The following is a 20,081-nucleotide window of genomic DNA, read 5'->3' as shown; positions in this document are numbered from 1 at the left end:
GCAAGGAGTATTGCAGCGCCGCGTGGTCAGTGTGTACCAAAAAATCCCTGCCATACAAATACGGCCGGTACAGCTGCACGAAGTGTACAATTGCCAACAACTCCCTGCACGTTACTAAATATTTTTGCTCTGCCGGGGACAGCACGCGGCTACCGTACGCAACAACCCTTTCAACCCCGTCAATTTTCTGTGACAAGGCGGCGCCTATGCCAGTATCACTGGCGTCTGTGTCGAGGATAAACATCTCGGTAAAATCCGGATATCCGAGCGGCGGCATGTCTGCTAAAGCGTCACGAAACATCTCAAACGAACGCTATTCCTCGTTACCCCAGAGGAACTTTTTACCCTTGGCGGTCAGTGTATGCAGTGGCCTCGCAATCATGGTAAAATCTTTGACAAATCAGCGGTAGTACGACACAAATCCCACGAAGCTACGCACCTCTGACACCGTTTTCGGCACTGGCCACGTGCGTACACAGCTCGTTTTGTCTGGGTCAGTGGCGACTCCCGCCGCGCTGACAACATGACCCAAATATTTGACAGACGTCCTCAACAAGTGGAACTTTTGGGGCTTAAATTTCAAATTGGCATCCCACACCCGGCCAAACACAGCACGCAACCGCTGCAAATGCCCTTCAAAATTCTTACTGAACAAAATGACGTCGTCAAGGTATATCAAACACGACTCCCACTGCAATACAGACAATACGAGTTCCATTAGTCGTTGGAAGGTGGCCAGCGCATAGTGTAGCCCCATTGGAAGCACGTTGAAATGGAACAATCCCTGCGGTGTTCGGAAGGCCGTTTTTGGCTTAGATTCTTCGTCTAGGGGCAATTGCCAAAAGCCCGACAAGAGGTCGAGGGTCGAGAAAAATTTCACGCCAGACAGGGCGTCCAATGAGTCATCAATGCGTGGAAGCGGGTACGCATCTGCTACCGAAATCTTATTGAGCTTACGATAATCGTCGCAAAATCGCAGGGACCCATCACGTTTCTTAACCAGTACGATGGGAGCCCCCCACGGGCTGGAAGAAGGAGAGGCAATATCCTGTTCCAACATATCGTCTACCGTTTTCCGAATACAATCCTTCTCCAGCGGACTTATACGATGGGAATTTAAGTAAATCGGAGGTGCATCTCTAGTATCAATGTGATGCCGCAACAAGGACGTACGACCAACATCATATTTCCCCGAGCTAAAGACGTCCTTAAATTCCAAAAGCAGCTTACGGAGACGCAATCGCTGCTCGGGTGTCAAATCATCATTTCGCTTGTACAAATCCCGTAACCAGCCCGGTTCCTCGTCACACTGCGGCAGCACATCTCCCTCGCTCACTGCCAAGCACACCTTCACATCTGAGTTCTGCACCGCCGATGCATGCGCTAGCATAGTCCCCTCTTGAATAACAACGGGCTCGTGACATCGTGTATAAATCTGCCCCAAGGACTGTACTGAAGAAGCTTGACTCAATGTATCACTCGGCCTTAAGATTTGCATTGAACTGCCCATATAGGACTCACCACTGTGATCTCTACATTGGGTCAAACTTAACATCTCTCAATTTTCGACGGCTTGTGCATCAGATCTTATTTATTAATGATGTACTTACAAAAAAATCCGAAGATTACCTGCTGGATCTCCTCTCTGTTTCAAAGAACAAATTTGACCTAAGGTCTTCGCTCATTTACCAGCTTCACATTCCCTATTGCCGTACAAATACTGGAGGAAGGGCCTTTGCTATTGATGCCCCCAAGGTCTGGAATGCTATTGCCAATAAACTGCAACTTGAATCACTACCTATGAGATCTTCACTCAAAACTGCTCTAGAGGAGTTGTACACCCCGAGCTGCCACTGAAATTTAGTGGCCTAAAATACAATGTTTCGCTCCGGATGATCACTGCAAAGTATGCAAAGTATGATCTGTGTTTTGATTTAGTGTGCTGATCTGAAAGGCGCATTGAAAAATGTTGATACTCCGACTGATGCTCCTACTGTTGTTGAGTGACTCATGCAGCCAGCTATGGCTGCAGAGTTTGGTAGTACATGTTGTTTACATCGTTTATTGTGAAAATTCGGTCACAGTTCCTATGACCACTGTTTCATTGCTTTTATGCCTTTATTTTTGTGATTTTCAAAAAGTTTTTTGGTTTGGCCATGTTTGTTTGTTGTAGTACAGAGTTAGACTGATGGCCTTAATCTAAGTTGTCTTGTGGTTGTTGTTGTTTGACTTGCATACCACTGGGATATTTGCACAGGGTTGGTGTACGGTGATTTTTCTGCAATATTTTGCTGTCTTTTCTTAGATTTTCTGTTTGCACATAGTCACTTTAAGATGTTTTCTTGTTTTTGTTTTTTGTTTGTTGCGGTTGCACCCGATTCAAGAGCCGAATGGCTCACAGGGCTATACCTAATAAATGAACTTTGAACTTTGAACAATCTGTATGAACGGTTCGCAATTTGCCGGCACCATCATAAAAGCTCCGACTAAGGAGGGCGTCCGTGACACATCGTTCGACGGCGTTAACAATATACCCTCCCGCGGGTTGTCCAACGGCAGGCCCTTTTCCAAGTGCAACGGCACGAGCATCTGCGTCGCAGGTGGAACGCGTACTGTGCGACTAACTACCGCCTGCACCACGGCGTTTGCATGTGCGAATTTATACGGAGTCTCCAAAAATGAAAGTCATTTCCCCGATGGAAATTCCAAACATCCCTTCTCTATGGAGATTTTGACCGGCATCCTTGGCAAAAAATCTGTGCCCAACAAACACGGTATGGCCAGGGCAGTGGAAACCAAAATGTATCCCGTCACACACACCTCCCCAATCTGAATCGTTGCGAGCATGCGACACAAAATTCCCAGGCTACCCCCATTTGCCGCGATACACGGGCCATCAACTGGTTCCCAGGCCTGAGGCGAGGTTGGCAATTAGTAAAAAGTCTGCAAGAAAATGAGGGTTGCCGAAGCCCCCGTATCGACAATTACCCTGACTTGCTCCCCTTGAACAAGCGCCATCACGTCCGACGAACCCGGCACGGCACCCAAAATGCGATGTACTAATGCACCCCATACAGCATTACCATGAGACTCGTACGAATGAGTGGTTACAAGGTGCGGTGGCGTGGATGGTTGATGTGGAGAAAACGGCCGTGTATTAAATGTGTCACGAATTGCCTGTTGACCCTGGAACGGGGGAAATCCGCGGTTGTAGTCGCCTGGTGCCCTTGGAAAAGCGCCTCTCCATCTCCAGCAGTCCCGGGCGAAGTGTCCTCGACGCCCGCACTCGTAGCATGTCCGCGGGGCGCCACCCCCGTACATCTCGGGGCAGCGGGGCAGGCTCGCGAGCGGTAATCCGGCCGCTGCTGCAAGCAACCCCGGCTCCTCCAACTCGTCGGGCACCCGGCCGCGCCGGCGCACACCACCAGAGGGTGTGCCGCCACCACCGTTGGTTTATCGCGAAGATCCAGGTTGGTTTGAATATTCCTGGCTATCTGCAGAGACGACATGTTGTCATCTCTGTTGCTGGGAAGCGAAAGGACAACTCGCAGCTCCTTTGCAATCAGCAGCTTCTCCTGGGCCAGAGAGTCAAGAGCGGCCTGCCCGAGGGCCAATAATGCGCTGCGGTATGCGAGGGGAGACTCCGTGTCCGCCCACTTTCTCAACTGAAATTTCTGCTTGGCGACTGACCGCAGTTCGTAAATGTCCTGCATTGCCGCACCCACAGACGGATAGGATGGTGGAGCGCCTGAATAGAACTTTGACTTTCATGCTCTGCCAGGCGGTCGACGCTGGGAAGACGGATTGGGATTTGCATGTGCCGAGTGTACTTGCCGCATATGTAACGGGTTCCGGAGACACTTGTAGATGTACTTCTTTATTACAATACAACACTCCAACAGTACTCCAACTCTCCAACAGTCTGATACTCTGTTACAGCCTAGGTACACAGCCTAGATACTCTACTCTGGCTACGCTCCGGAACTCGCCCTCACAAGGTCGTAGAGTCGGGAGTTCCAGAGTCGGGAGTTCCAGAGTCCCAGCGCTGGCTCTCGCAGCATCCCAGGGTCTTCAGATGGCTGGTCGTGGGTCTTGGGTCTTGAGTTACAACTGGGCCCTGATCGTCCAGGGAGCTCTCCTTTTATGCCTGGTCTAACGAGGGGTGGGGCCGTGTGCGCCACCAGACATCCCACAGAGCACGCACAGCCCCCCCCCCCCCCCCCCGTTGGCGGCGCCAAAAAGGCTTAAGCGCCTGGGAACCCAACGCCTGGCGCCCAGAGGCTTAAGCGTCTGGACCCCCTGGGAACCCAGCGCCTGGCGCCCAGAGGCTTAAGCGTCTGGACCCACCTGGGAACCCAGAGCCCCCAGCAGCCCCTCCCTTCTTATGTCACTACACATATAAGATGGCCCCTCATACTTTCACGGGGTTTTCACCGTTTTTTCTCATGTATGGAAGGGAGAATGTGCCCCCTATAGATGCCCAATTGGGTTTGTCACTGTATAAAGGGAAGTCCATATTGTCTGAGAATTTGCAAATTTCCCGACAGCGCATATCTATGGCTCGAGTGGCGGCCAGGGTTAGCACCGCCAAAACACAGGCGCGCAATGAACGTAATGCGGGGAAGTGGGATCACGTGTTGCCGTAGTCCATCGGCGACAAAGCATGGTTGCATTGCCCCCTGGTGCCGGTTGGTACATCTCCTAAGTTACATAAGCCCTGGCAAGGACCCGTGGAAGTGGTCGAGGTGAAATGGCCACAATGTGTGCGTATCCGGGTGGGCTGTCGCAGTTGGTTCGTCCATCTTTCGCGGTTGGAGCCGTTTGTCCCTCCACGTATCGCCTCTTCATCTCCAACAATAGGCCTGCCAGTGTCTTATGTGTCCGACGGGCTGGGGATGGTGCGCACAGAGAGCGTGTGTCGGAAGGACTGTGTCATGCCATCCACAACATCCGCGGACTCGGTCCAAATGCTTGCGGTTCCGTTGATCCTTGCTCTCGAGTTACTCGGGAATGTCGCAGTATTTAGGGTTGTTGCGTTTTGTTCCCTTGCTCCGTCGTGCCCCTTTTATATTCCCTTCTTACCGTGTTCCCTCGTATTGCGGGCTATTGTTCCACGCATTGTCCCGCTCTTTAAGGCACATGTCACGGGTCCTCCTTTATTCCTCTTTATTGTCCATCTTATGCTGCATGTATGTGCTCTTACATGCTACTTGAATATTAGCCGGGATGGCTTAATAAGATCTCTGTGGCTGATGCGTACCCTCTTTCTCGGATGGACGATTCCCTGGATGCTCTAGCAGGAGCACATTATTTTTCGACTCTTGACCTCCTATCCGGGTTTTTGGCAGTTGCCACTCAAGGAATCCTCTTAACCCAAGACAGCCTTTCGTACACCACAAGGCTCATTTGAATTTAATCGGCAACCAATGGGTCTTCATTCCATGCCGGCTACATTCCAGCGATTGATGGAACTGGTTCTAGCTGGCCTCCAGTGAGACTCGTGCCTGCTATATCTCGACGATATTATCGTTTTTAGCCGTACGTTTAAAGAACATCTGGAACGGTTACGTGCTGTCTTTCTTAAAATGCGTGCGGTGAACCTCAAATTTAAACCGCAGAAGTGTCACCTGCTCCAAAAATCTGTTCGGTATCTTGGCCACATAGTAAATCAGGGATAGCGACAGACCCAGAGAAAACCGCGTGTGTGCTTTCTTTGCCAACCCCCACTTCGGTGGGGGAGGTGCGCAGTTTTATTGGTTTTGAATCTTATTACCGCTGTTTTGTCACCGGGTTCGCCGCTATCGCCAAACCTCTCCACATCTTGACGGCAAAGGGTCAGAAGTTCCATTGGGGGGAGTAGGAGGCCGCATTTGCTGCGCTCCGGGATGGCTTGGTGAACGCCTCTCCCCTCCGGTACCCCGACTTTTCCTTGCCGTTCGTCCTTGATACAGACGCTAGCAACACAGAAATTGGCGCTGTTCTGTCTCGAGTCGATAATGGCATCGAGAGTGTTGTAGCATATGACAGCAGAGTGCTGTCTCCGGCCGAACAACAGTACTGTGTCACATGCTACTGTTCTTTTTTGTGCAACAGTATCGCCCCTATCTTCATGTCAGACGCTTTGAGGTGCACGCGGACCATGCAGCACTACAGTACGTGCGGCGTATTGAGCACCCGTCTGGCCAAGTCTCACATTGGTTGGAAGTCCTCCAGGACTATTCCTTTACTGTTTCCTATCGTAAAGGTACCCGACATACGAACGCGGATGCCCTATCGCGATTACCAACGAGCAACGGGTGCGTGTGTTTCTCGGGCTCGGGGCGCGATAAGACGCCTACCAAGGACTCGCCCCTCCCCTTGCGGCATTGGCTGAGGTTGAATCCTCTGAGGAAGTCGAGGGTCATGTGGCGTGTGACGCCACAGGACGTTTTCCTTTTCAAGTTACGACGCCATGTCAAGGAGGCGGATGGGGGTGGTGATCGACGGGGTGTAGCCTCTGTCATCCTCAGAGGCGGATTACTCATGCATTGGGACGGAGGATTGCGCCGTTACAACATTGTCGTGTCTACTACCTGACAGGGTAAAGTCATCTGGGTGGTGCACGAGCGACTTTTGCACCTGGGTGTGCATAAGACGCTAACCACACTTAAGCTCGACTTCTTCTGGCCTGGCATGGCACTAATTTATTGAAGGGGTGTGTGCAGTGCATGCGGCAGTAACCCCCGTCTAAACCCTGTTGTCCACCATTGCAATCTATTCAGATCACCCGCAAAAATGAGCTGGTCACTCTTGATATCCTTGGTGCATTTCATACGTGGGAATAAGTATTTAATAGTGGGCGATGAATATTTTTCACGCTGGCTGATGGCCTGGCCACTTCCCAACCAATCAGCGGCGGCCATCACTGAGGCATTCCTCAATAGCTATGTGATGGACAAGGGGGCCCCTGAGCGTATTCTGACTGATCAGGGCAAACATTTTTCTTCGAAATTGCTGCAGGAGGTGTGAGTCTTGTTGGGAACAAAGAAAGTACGTACGTCACCATACCACCCCCAGATGGATAGAATGGTGGAGCGGTTGCACAGGACTCTGACATGAGCCATCAGGTCAGTGAGTCCCAGCTTGACTGGGACTTGCATGTTCCCGGGGTCCTGGCTGCCTATAGAATGGCCCCTCACGCGTCCACCGGCTACTCACCATTTTTTTTAATGTACGGAAGAGAACACGACCCCCCGATTGATGTCCAATTATGAGCCGAGCCAAACAAGGCTAAATCAAAAATTTCGGATTCCATGCACTTTACCCTTCAGAGGCTTTCGGAAGCGCGTGAGGCTTCCAGAGAAAATTGCAATTCGCGCCAATTGGCAAATGAGTGGCTGAGAGGTCTCCATCTTTCCGCACTAGAGTGGGCTCCAGGTGACAGAGCCTGGCTGCACTGTCCCCAGGTACCTGTGGGTATGTCACCCAAATTGTTTAAACCCTGGAGGGGGCTGGTTGATGTGATTCGGGTTGTTCGGCCCCAGTGGGTTCAAATTCGCTGAGGTCAGCGGAGTTGGTTTGTACATCCCTCTCACCTCAAGCCTTTCATTTCACCGCGTTAATTTATCCCATCTCCACTACGCAGGAGTTGAGTGTCAGATATGTCCGGCGAGCTGAGGTGTGTACCCGCTGATGTTAGTCCTCAGGGGAGTCGTGTGATCCCGTCCTTATGTGCCGCATGTTTAACGTCCCCCAAGCCGCCACCTGCACCGTCTCCACAAGATTCGGGAGAGGAAGGCCCGTCTGCCCTGCCAACTGCTCTTCGTGAGGAGCCGGGTTCGATGGGACATTTTCAAATTCCCCCCAGAACCCCCAGGGAGAGTAAGCCCACCTCCCCTGGGGGCCTGGCCACAAGGACTCGAATAAAGACTCTTCAGTTTTCGTTATCAACATACACACACTCCCACACAATGAGTTGGTTATCGCACTCGGCAGGCTGTATTGGTTATTGGCTGAACCTGGCCTTTATTGTTCTTGCGGGTGTTGTTACACGGTGAGGGTGGGAGATGCTGGTGCTGGAGGGGTCCCAAGGTTTCGCATGTTACTGCATTTTGGTTTTTTCTCTCTCTTCCCTTCTCTCTCTTCCTTTGTTTTTGCCTATTGTTGTTCTGTACTTCCGTCCCCATCCCCAGTTAGTTACTGTATCTTCTATATATAGTGTGCATATTGTATAGATGAGTTTATTTGTTGAGGCACACTAAGAGGTTGTTCGTTTTGTTCTTTTGTTGAAGGGGAAGTTGACAGCCAGGACGGCTGAGTGCTACGATGGGGGGGGAGGGTGATGTAGTGACATTGCGGGATATCACTGTGTGGTGCCGGCCTTTGAGAGGCGCGGCGTGCGGTGTAACAACATCGCGGATACCACAAGGGTGTGGGTGTAGTACCAGCCCTAGAGGGGCTCGGTGAGTGCTGATTGATAGCGCTAGATGGCACCTACGCTTGATGTGCAGTGCCAACCCTACAGGACAGGGTGTGGGAGTGCCGGCCGTAGGATGAGGTTACTAAAGGCCATGGCACTCTGGTTGATCCGAGACGACACGTGACTGGTTAAGTCGACAAAGGGGCCCAAGTGGGGGTGAGGGGTGGTCACGTTGTTAGCATCCATATCTTTCCCGAGGATTCTGGAACATAAATTCACACCACGGTGGCGCCAAATAAATAATACTAAAATAAATTAAATATAGAAGTTCAAATGGCATTGGTACATGAATTCCCAAACTTGGGAAAGGCAGTAAAACAACAGCAAAAATAGTCCCAGAACACACCAAGACAACACACACTCCCTCAATAAAATTGTCCATTACATGTTAACTATGGATACATTGTTAAGGATCAAATTTACAAATCACAATAGCAAATGTGACTGTATCCATGTTAAGCGAGGAAACAAGGCTATTATAAAACGTTGGTCTTGCAACGGCAAAGGCTTTATCACCTATTCCAATTTGTGTGCGTGGGATAGTCAAAAGGCAATAAGATGGACGTCTTATGTTTGTTGGATTTGAAAATGGGGTTAATGAATTAGCTAAGTTTAGTGCATATTTGCCAATAAGGATTTTATGGATGAACATTGCCCAATGTAGATTTGTTTCTTTCATCAAGTGATGTGAGATTGGATTTTTAAATAGAGGTCACAATGGTGGGTCCTGTATGGTACAAGTGTAAATCAATGAGCAGAATGATAAAGTGGGTTTATTTAGTTTGTTTCGTGATTCATTCGTACCTGATCTGTAAGCAGCATCACCGTAGTCAAAAAGTGGTATAATTATACATTCAACAATTTGCAGGCATAATATATTGGAAAAACAATGTTTGTTTCTATATAAAAACCCAATTTTTTCTTTTCTTCGAGGTGTGATCAATATGGGGCTGGAATGTAAGTTTTGAATAAATTAGTAAACCCAAGTATTTGAAGCACTGTTCAATTATGTTGTTTCTGATATACATAGCACGTGAAGATAATGAAACTGGATTTTGTTTGAGGTGTTTGCATTCTGACCACATGGGCATTAATGTCACCCAATAGGAAGACGATATCCCGAAGGGCCACTTTAACTAGCACTTGGGACAGGTCATAGAAGGCATCAGACGTATCAGTCTTTCCTGCATCCCTCCACTGATGCTCATCTTCTGTGGGTGCATAAACCAACTCCACCACCACTCCTTCCCCTCCATTGATGGGGAGGTGTGCCCACAATAGCCTCGGACTCACAGGTTTCCACTCTTTCCGTTCACACTTCATTCTTTTGTTCAACAGAAGTGCCACTCCCTGAAGTGGAGAACTGTCCACGCCTCATGGTGACTTAAGCCAGAACCAGTCCACCACACCTGTATACTACAGAGGTTCAAGCAGTACCGGTCCAGCTCCTGACAGTAATGGAAGCCTCTCCTCTACAGTGAACGTTCAGACATTCCAAATGGCCAACCTCAGTGTTTTCCTGATATTTCTGGAAGAACCCCCAATCGGAGGGGTATAGTCTGGTTCCGCCAAAAGGGGTTTTTGCCAAAAGGCATAATAGATGCTTGTCCTCCCCAAGGCCTCCAGCACAAACTTAAATAGGTGGAGTTTTCACCATGTTTTTTTTGTATAAATTAGGATTATATTTTACCTTTATCGAAAGAACCAAAGAGTATGGATTCCTGCAGTCACGAAAGATTTAAATCAAGATTGTATTTGGTGTCTTTATTTATTTCTTCAGCACTTTAAACACAAGGTAAGTCTAATTTTTTCTTCTAAATTATGATACATGTAGCCTATAGCACGTCCAAGGACGGGTATATTGCAGTTAATCTGAAATATTCAATCGACAAGAATGACCCACTCATGATTATTAATGAGGGGGTGGGGCCGGGGTCCACATGGTGACGTCATCATGCCATGATTATTGATGAAGGGGGGGAGCTCCATGTGGAGTGACGTCATCCGCTCATGATTATTTTATGAGACGGGGCGGGCGGGGTCCACATGAGTGACGTCATCAGCTCATGATTATTGATGAGGGGGGGAAGATCCATGTCGAGTGACGTCATTTGCTCATGATTATTAATGAGGGATTTGTGTCCCGCGCGTGACGTCACTTCACATGCCGCACACACCGTCATTAAGGTCGAGCGGAAATATTCTTTTTTCGCAAATTCGCTTTAAGTTTCACGTTTCTTTAATAATAAATAATTTTACGCAGCAACAAAGTGTCTTTGGGGTCTTTATTATTTTATTCAGCACTTGAGACAAAAGATACGTCTAATTTATGCTTCTGTAATAAAGGACTCCTTCACAGGTTGTCGCTCTCCGTTGGTCCTTTATTGGGTTCTTTTCCTTTCACCCGCTCTTCCTCCACCGACCCTCGCCGTGCGCCCCGCGCACGCTCCGTGTGGCACTCTCTCTCTCTCCGTCGCCGTACGCCCCGCGCACGCTCCGTGTAGCTCTCGCCACGCCGTCACCTCCGGCCCCTCCGTGTGCTCTTCCTCACCCGCTCGGGCCACACCGCCCTTCGGGTCCCCCACACCCGCTCTGGCTCTCTCTCGCTCTCTCCCGTGCGCACCCGCTCGCTCCGCTGCCCGCGCACACTTCACCCCAGTCCGCCTATCGGGCCCAACCACGTGGCAATGGCGCCACTTCTCCCCTCACTGCCAGCGTGGCTCCCCTCTGTCGTTCACTCTCTTCTCCTCCCAGCTCCTCCTCCGTCTCTCCCTTATATCCCCTCTCTCACGTGACCCAAACTCCACCTTCTCATCCTGCCCCTGTCTCCGCCCCCACTCACCCCGACGACCAGGCTCCGCCTCTCCAATATACCGGCCCGTGTGAGTGGTGCGGAGGCAGCGTCCACCCTGTCCTTGCTCGCATTACACGTCTACATTTTGTTTAAATAGATATTTCTCAGTGATGTTAACTACTTCACCTGGTATACAGGTCGTGTATTCGATCCCGACCCTGATGCCTGTATATTTGGAGTTTGCATGTCTCTCTCCCCGTGGTCGCGTGGAATTTTCTCCGGGCTCTTCGGTTTATTTCCTCCACATTTATAAACATGCGTTTAGAGTATCTGGCTACTCTAAATTTACACTTGATAAGCTACTTCGTTAGACTATCATTTGTGATGGCCAGGTCGCCTATGAAGAAGAGCGACATAGCTCAGTGGGCCTTAACTGGTAACAAAACCACATTTTAAAAGTTTCGACCCTTGTTATGATGTCACATACGGCAATCGGCACACACACGCCACCCTCCCTCACAAGTTAATTTGAGGGATCATCTCCACCCGGTGCTTTACCTGGTTTCAAGCTCCGGATCGCCCTTCGCACTTCCTCAAGAGATGGCACATCAGCCAACCACTCACAAGGAGTGGCTACTTCCTCCAATGTTTGAGGCACAGCAGCACCAGCAGGGTCAACCACCAACCCCCACCTTGCCTTGTGATGTTGTTTGAGCTGAGGTGTTTTGCCTCCTCCAAGACCTCATAGAAATGTTCAGTATTTAAAGAGCAGCGATTATGAACTTAACGGAAGGTGGGTCTGTACTGTTTCTACAGGTTTGAGTCGCTGCACTTGTTTCTACCTCAACATCTATGTGCGGTCTCTGCATCACAACACACGAGATATGAACCCTTACTCATTGCGAGACGTCTGCAAGTTGCAGGGTGGGTGTCCCGTTCACCATTGAATCTCGGAACGCGCAAGCGGTTAAGTATTAATTATTTATTTACAGAGGCGTAGCGCCGATATTCTTGAAGACATGGTACTCACCGCAAATAATTTTAGCGACACGACCACCACAATAACCCTGGCGTCTGGGTACCGTGGATATGGGATGTAGACTGCCCCCGTATTGTCCCGTTTTGATGACTTAAGGAGCCGTCCATAAATGACGTCACGCACCTAGGGGGGGGGGGGGTCAGACATTTGTGACGATGTGTGACGTCACATCAAAATACGCAACTTTAAATAAATATAGACAACACGTTCTACTTAATTAAATGTACTTTTTTAAATAAAATTTTCTCATACAACATTAGAGTGCAGCGCCACATTAAATACGCACTACAATGACAATAGTTTAAAGCGATTTGAAGCATGTTTATTTTTGGGGGAGGGTCTGACTGTTTGTGACGTCGTGTGACAAGGGGGGGGGGGGGGTCAAAAATCATCCAAAATCGCGTGACGTCATTTATGGACGGCACCTAACGACGAAGTATCGTGCAGGATTAGTGTCAAGTTTGATGAGATCCCCTGGTGTCAAAGGTCCGCCTTGTTCCACCCTGCACCTGATCTTTGCCTTTGCAGTCCGTGCGGCTCCTGGCTCCGCGACCGAAGTCCTGGTCACAGGAATGCTGCGAGGCCACGTGCTCCCTGACTTCGCCCACGCACTTACTACAGTGGAGTGGATTGATTTGATCGCGTCAGGAACTTATTCTTCTTGGAGTGACTGGCATGTAACTGGAGTGCTTTAGCACTGGAGCAGCATGTGCCATGCTTTTCTGGGTTGAACACCTCAGCTGGTGAGAGGTCTCAGCCATCGATGGAAGCTTCGTTTTCGGAACGACTCCAACCCGGTGGTTGTTTCTCCTCCCCACGTGTCTCTCACGTGCCTCTCTCTCACCTTTCAGCCAGTTTGCCCTTCCTTTGCAGTTGCAGTATTGGCGTGGTTTTAACCCACGCCCCTGCAGGATTTATATGTTTTCTTTCCCATGTCACCTTCACCCCCCAGTGCCGTTACTAACACTTTGTATATTGGCTCTCATGGGGGCAATTTGAAACTCGCTCCGTCACACATTTATATACACAGACAAAAAGACAAATACCCCCCGTATATTTAATTTGGAGCTTTCGTGACTGCAGGAATTACTCTTTGGTTCTTTCGGTAAAGTCACGTATAAAGATAAAATAATAAATTAAATACTAGCATACGACGTTTCGATTGCAACACAAGCAATCATCATCAGGTATGAATTAAATAGAAACACAAATCTAGTATACTTAGAAATGTAATGTAATACAACAGAGAGTCGGATAACATAACAGTCAACACACTCAACACCCGACCTGGTTGATTACGTTCTTCCTGAGAATGCTAAATTTGAGAGAGAGATAAAACACAGAACCAAAGACATATAGACAGACATATAAGCAGACAGATATCACAGAGATACATAGAGAAAGAACAAACATATGCACACAGAGAAACCACGCCTATGTGTCGAGGCCTTAAATAGAGAGAGGGGGTGGGGGCGGAGAGAGAGGGAGGGGTTAGAGAAATTAGCATGTCAATGAGTAGCACGGTGAGTGGTACGGTGCGAAAGCTTGAAAAAATTTGGAGACAGGGAGAGAGACACACTAAATTAAATAACCTAGCAAAATTTCGAAATGTAATGTAATGCAACACAGAGAGACGGTCAACACACAATTAACGCATAGCCTGGTTGATTACGTTTTTCAAAGATTGCTAAGTTAGAAGTTAAGTGTGACATTTTAAAGAGAGACATTCTCAGGAAGAACGTAATCAACCAGGTAGGGTGTTGACTGTTATCTTATCCGACTCTCTGTTGTATTACATTACATTTCTAAGTATACTAGATTTGTGTTTCTATTTAATTCATACCTGATGATGATTGCTTGTGTTGCAATCGAAACGTCGTATGCTAGTATTTAATTTATTATTTTATCTTTATACGTGACTTTACCGAAAGAACCAAAGAGTAACCCCCCCGTATTGCCTTCACAGATTTTTGGCGCACCCACCTCCTCGTGTGCCGTTCCGGGCGTGGTGGCCAGCACCACGCCCGGGCGCCTTTGTCCCCCAAGTGGCAATATTTACGCACCGCACCAGATACTAATTTGAAGCTGAGTCGACCTAGAGGATGCCCAGGACCGGCTCAGATAATCGTCACTGGTGTTGGCCGTGAGCGGGAATCGAACTCTGGAGGGCTGGGTTCGTAGTGCAGCGCGAGAGCCGCGACACTACTGCACCCCACACAGACTCAAACACAAATACATACACGTGAGACACACACAGTCAAACAAGGAGACACAGATATGCTCTCGCAGTGGGAAAATTCTTGTCACGGATATTCGCGCCACTTGATTTCATGTTCTCGACAAGATAAACCAGGGATTGTGAATGATCTATCAGCTTCTACCCCCCCCCCCCCACCTGGGCCCACGGGTGTGTCTGGGTTCGGTGTTTGCGTGAAGATCGAGCAAGATCGAAAGTGTACCACAGAATAAAAACGGCTGAGAAGCACAATAGTTTAGACCACCAACTCAAAGACTTAAGAAAATGTTATCACCGAATAGGAAATCCACATCAGTAACAACTGAACACAACCATTGAACAAAACTACCCAGTGAAATAAAAGCGACCTTTTTTGAAGCTGCACTCGTGTACATGTGGGAAATGTCTAACTTTAAATACAGTTGTGTGCCCAGGTGTGGCGATCATACACCCATTACCAGGTAGAACAGGGGGGTCACTTGATTTCACGTGGAATTAATCATTGAAATTCATGTTTTACTCATCATCTGTAGCTCTTAGTTCATTCCCACGTGTGGCCAAATGCTTACACAAAGACGTGGCCAAGTGCACGAATGCAGGATCCCCCTGAAAGAGTATTTGAGACTTTCGAGTCGTATCGTTTCGTGATACGGCGACGATGCCAGAGTTGGAAATATGGAGAAAATAAAACAAAACAGACGATTATTTTTGTAAGCGTTATTCCAGTGCGCATACTTTTGCTGGCTGGGAATCTTCAACTCTCGCTCATTTTCACTTTGCGCGCGTCAGCATCTGGGGTTTTCAAAGAATGTACATAGCACATGCGATGAGGAGGACTTCTGCTGGTGCCTATGACATCTCAGCGGAATGCGGAGTCGGGGGGTGAGGCGCAACATCTGACTTACATAAGCGCCGGAAGCCGCGCGCTGCTCTCCCAGCAAATATGCCCCTTGAGGAAAAGCAGCCGCAAGTGGAGGCTCTTTCCAAAACTAGTTTCGTAAACAAATCAAATTTGCCGGATGTTGGTGACCATGCCATGCACCCGTGATGTAGCACTGTGAGTGTGCGACAAGGGTCGCACATCGTGAAAACCCCCCTCGCTGCCCATGCGCGTCGAGGCTGCCATCTCCGAAATGTGCAGGGTATGGCGGTACAGTGAGTGTGGATTTATCGCCGTCTCTATTCCATCTGGAATGACCACCCGGAAGAAAGAGTTCAGGTGGCCAGCAATTTCTTAACAAAATCCAACTGTTTTATGCCAGCAATGAAATAATAACAGCAATGGGCACTACGTGTGTCTACGTGTGTTGCGAGTTTACTCTGTATCGCAGTACGGATAGGTGGAGTGCAACTCACACACGAGCCCTCTGACCGAGGTCTCCGTCGAGTCTGCGCTGCAGGTTATCTCGAGCAGTGGTTTCTAACCTGTGCTGCGCGCATCCTCTGTGGGTCGAGATGCCCTTTCTGGGGGAACGAGACATGCCTGATTCTTATAGAAGGCAACTCATCGAAACACAAATTAAGAACGGGCACGTAAGTACAACTACATTGTTTCATAAAACCGATGTATTAACATAGTCAGGGGCGGTTTCTTCATTAGGGCGATTGGGCGACGCACCACCAATGTCATTGAACCACAGAGTCACGCTAGCCGTCACTGTGCCTCTGGATATAGTCCAATCAGCGTCATGTCACGTTCTGTGGAGTACCGCCTCTTTTTGGGCGATTTCACTCCGGCTGAGAATCGCCCCGAGTGGCCTGATAGACTTACATTCAAAGATGTTTTTTTTCGAACGGTGGGCGCTCCAATGCATTCTCTATGACTTCCGGGAGGGCTCGCCCTAACGTGCTTATGTCATCATACGTAAGCACGTTTCATCCAACAATATAATTTGTCGCCACCTAGTGGAATCTTTAATAAAAGAAACTTGAGTGGATTCTATTAATAGTGAGTATAGAAACAAACAAGGAGATGTATTGTAAGAGTCACTTTATTTTTCATTAATATTAAAGAAGTGAAGTTGCCTTTACATGCTTAAGCTGTTAATGTATCCATTGCATGGGTGGACCTTATCCTTATCAATCATCCAGACATTTGCCCCCCCTGAGAGATTTTGCAGGAGCCGCCACTGAACATGGTGCATGTTTTAACGATTAAGAACGAAAGGGGTGCAAGGCTGCAAAAAAGTTTAAGCACCACTGCTCTCGGGGCTCGCTCGACTCTTGCCCCAGACGAGTCCCGTCGCCTGGCCGCTGGGACATCCACCTGCGCCTCGCCACTCACCCCACCCGTTCTTCGTCGTCGTTGTGTGTTGCACGTGATGATAATAACCCACCTCGTTGATAAGAGATTTTTTGGGTTAGGTCGTGTTAAGCTGTCATTTGTGATAACCAGGTCGCTACTGAAAGTTAATACCTCAGTGTGCTTTACCTGCTAAAATAAAACATTATTTAGTTATATCTATATTTTAAGTGATTTGTTTACCTTTCCGATACTTTGCTTGTGTTGTCTCCGAAACGTCGTGATTTTTATTTTATTTTATTTTTATTAACTTTAATGTTTTACCTACGTGACTTTACCGAAAAAACCTAAGAATATAAATCATTGCAGTCACGAAAGCTTCAAATCTAGAATTTTTTTATTGTTGTTGTAACGTTCTGACCCGCCCTGTGAAAAATAGCTTCATAGCTAATCGGTTTCCTGCAGTATAAATATCATGAGTCTGCCCATCTCGTCACATCTCTCCCCTCTGGCCCTGCCTTCCTTTAGTAACTCCCACCACGTCCCTGGTGGACTACTCCCCCCACCTCACCTCATGTGCGTTGTCAACAATTGGGATTTGATTCCCGTAGCAACTCCCGCCATAGCAACTCCTGCCGAAACACCTGCGACATTTGTCCCTCCGTCACCTGCCACCCTCCGTCTCGGTTATTCCGACCTGTCCTTAACCCACCTCCCATTTTCTATTGGTCACAACATGCACACACGGGGATTGAGTGTTAGCCCCCGTGCGTGCGTGAGTTTTCTCCGGGTGCTCCGCTTTCCTTCGTCTTGTATACACACTCATGAGTGGAATTGGCCAAACGTCCAAATGTAGGACCGAAGAACTCGGGAAATTATCGGTGCTAATTCTGTCTGTGCACATTACGAATTCAAAATTATTATTCTTTTTTGTCTTTGTTAGCTTGAAGGTACGCATACTTTTCGGAGTTAAGTCATTGGCAGGAATAGAAATATTATACGTTTGATGTTGAACTTATTTCGCACCATATGCAGCCAACCATGCTCATCGGAGGTGTGAGGGAAGGACAAACTAAACACAAAAAGTCGTTGTAAAGAAATGTTTTTAATCTAGACGATTTAAAAGTGCATAGCTCCAGTGGCTGCCCATTATCGGGAGGAAGTGTTCCAGATGGCTGCAGAAGCGCATCTGAAAGTGCACGATGCTGTAAAACACAGACTGCTAGAAAAGGTCAAATGCAGTGCAGCCTAGGGGGCTATCACCACCCTGGTTCGTGGGGCTTCATTAAGGCATAGAGCAAGGAGTTGTGGTGTATGCCTACTTCACGCGTAGGGTTCTGGCATAATTCATTGTGCGGAGTCGGTGTAGCCTCATCATGAACAAACTCGCAGCCAATCAGCAGCCAGGGGAGAGCGCGGGAGATTTATTTTAATAAAAAAATTCACCCAGACGATCGATTCCACCAATCACAACAATGCATGCAGAATGCTCGTAGGAAGCTTCACTGCTGACAGACCACGAGCTCTCTCGAAGTCCCCTTTTTATCCTCTTTTGCCCGTTCCTTACTGAAACTTCTAAAATGTCCTCCTCCTCCAAACACTCTTTCCCCCTCACCTACCATCCCTCAACCTCGTCATCCTGTCTTCCCATCTCTCACCCCCATTTGCACCCCCCAACCATGCCCTGCTTCCCAGCAAGTATAGAGCAATTAATTAATTAACGTTAAGTGTCTTTACATGACCCTCACATCACCCCCTCCCCACTTTTTTGAGAATAAGCCATCCTCGGCTCTAACAGCCTCATTTACCATTCATCCCAAGCCCCCAGCCTGACGCAACTGTAAAACAGATAGCACAGAACACGAATACCCACATGGATTTGGAGAAAGAAAAACAAAGAGATAAAACAAATAATACAGCAACCAAAAATAATTGAACTCCATAGCATCCCAACAACAACCGCCATTCGCCATTAAGTGGTGTGACGCCACTATGGCACTTTTGCCAGGCTATGTGCACGTTAAGGCCACGTGAAGTGACGAACACCCACTGGCAGGTCACGGGGCACACCCAGTTGCCATGGATCAGAGGTCGCAACCGGGTACCCAATACCCATACCCTACCCAATACCCGGCTACCCGTACCCGTCCGGGTATTGGGTAGGGTATGGGTATTGGTACGGGTACCCGTTTGCGACCCTGGTGCGGCCAGGTACGGGTAGACCGTTAGTCACTGGTGAGTAACTGTTTGTCACTCATTTCCCAACGTCTTGTCTCTTCTCACAATTCAAGTTCCTAGAATCAACCCACCCCCGCCTGCACCATGGCTTCATCCCAGAGGTCGCAATAAGGTACCCGATACCCGTACCCTACCTGTACCCGGCCGGGTACGGTACGGGTACGGCCGGGTACGGGTACCCATTTGCGACCCTGGTGTGGCCGGGTACAGATAAGGAATCAAAACCCGTTTGCGACCTCTGCCATGGATCGACTGAGATGACTGGCCAATGCACCACCTATGCCTCCTATTGTGCCAACTTGATGTGTTTTAGCTGACCGGCTCCCCGCTCATTGCTGTGAGCGTTGCTCCTCTGCCCTCAATTGTGGCTGGAGGGCGACTGCCTCTAACTGCCTAGGAGCATCCTTCACGAGTCTCCGCTGGTACCAGTCATCAGCAAGTCCACTCAACTCTACATCCTCTTGTACCACATCACTCCATCTCTTTTCTAGCCCGTGCCACGCCCGTTTAGCCCCCTCTATCGGGCCGTACAAAAGCTGTTTAGGCATGTGGTGGCTGGGCATGCGGGCTACATGACCCAGCCAACGCAGCCTTGCCTGCCAGAGCTCACCGATGGGGACTTTGTCCAAATCTTTAAAGGAATTGTGAGCTCCTCACACAATCCAGCCTGGTTAAACCCAGGATGGTTCATAGGCAGGCCAGCCTAAATATTTCTAACCAGCAAAGATGTTCCATTAGGGGAGTCCACAGCATCCCTGTACAGTCCGACATCCGCAACGCGACATCACAGGGGGAGAACAACACAACAACCAACCCAAGGTGAACACAATGGCAGGACCCTTCATCCCGGAACTGCTATAGGAAGATTAGCGACAAAACGCCTATGGTGGTCCATGGAAGGAAACGGAGCTGGTTGAAATTGGCAACTTCATGGCCAGATATGCGACGGATGGGGACCCCGGATAAATCCGGTGAACCTCCAGATGTGGATGATGAAAGTTGAAAAGTATCTGATGGACATACCATTTCAGACGTCAAGGATGGATGAACCAATGACAGCGACCACATTGCGGC

This window comes from Lethenteron reissneri, chromosome 7, assembly GCF_015708825.2.
Source record: "Lethenteron reissneri isolate LAM-NWPU_2019-01 chromosome 7, ASM1570882v1, whole genome shotgun sequence".
NCBI lineage: Eukaryota > Metazoa > Chordata > Hyperoartia > Petromyzontiformes > Petromyzontidae > Lethenteron > Lethenteron reissneri.
Note: the sequence above shows the minus strand (reverse complement) of the source record.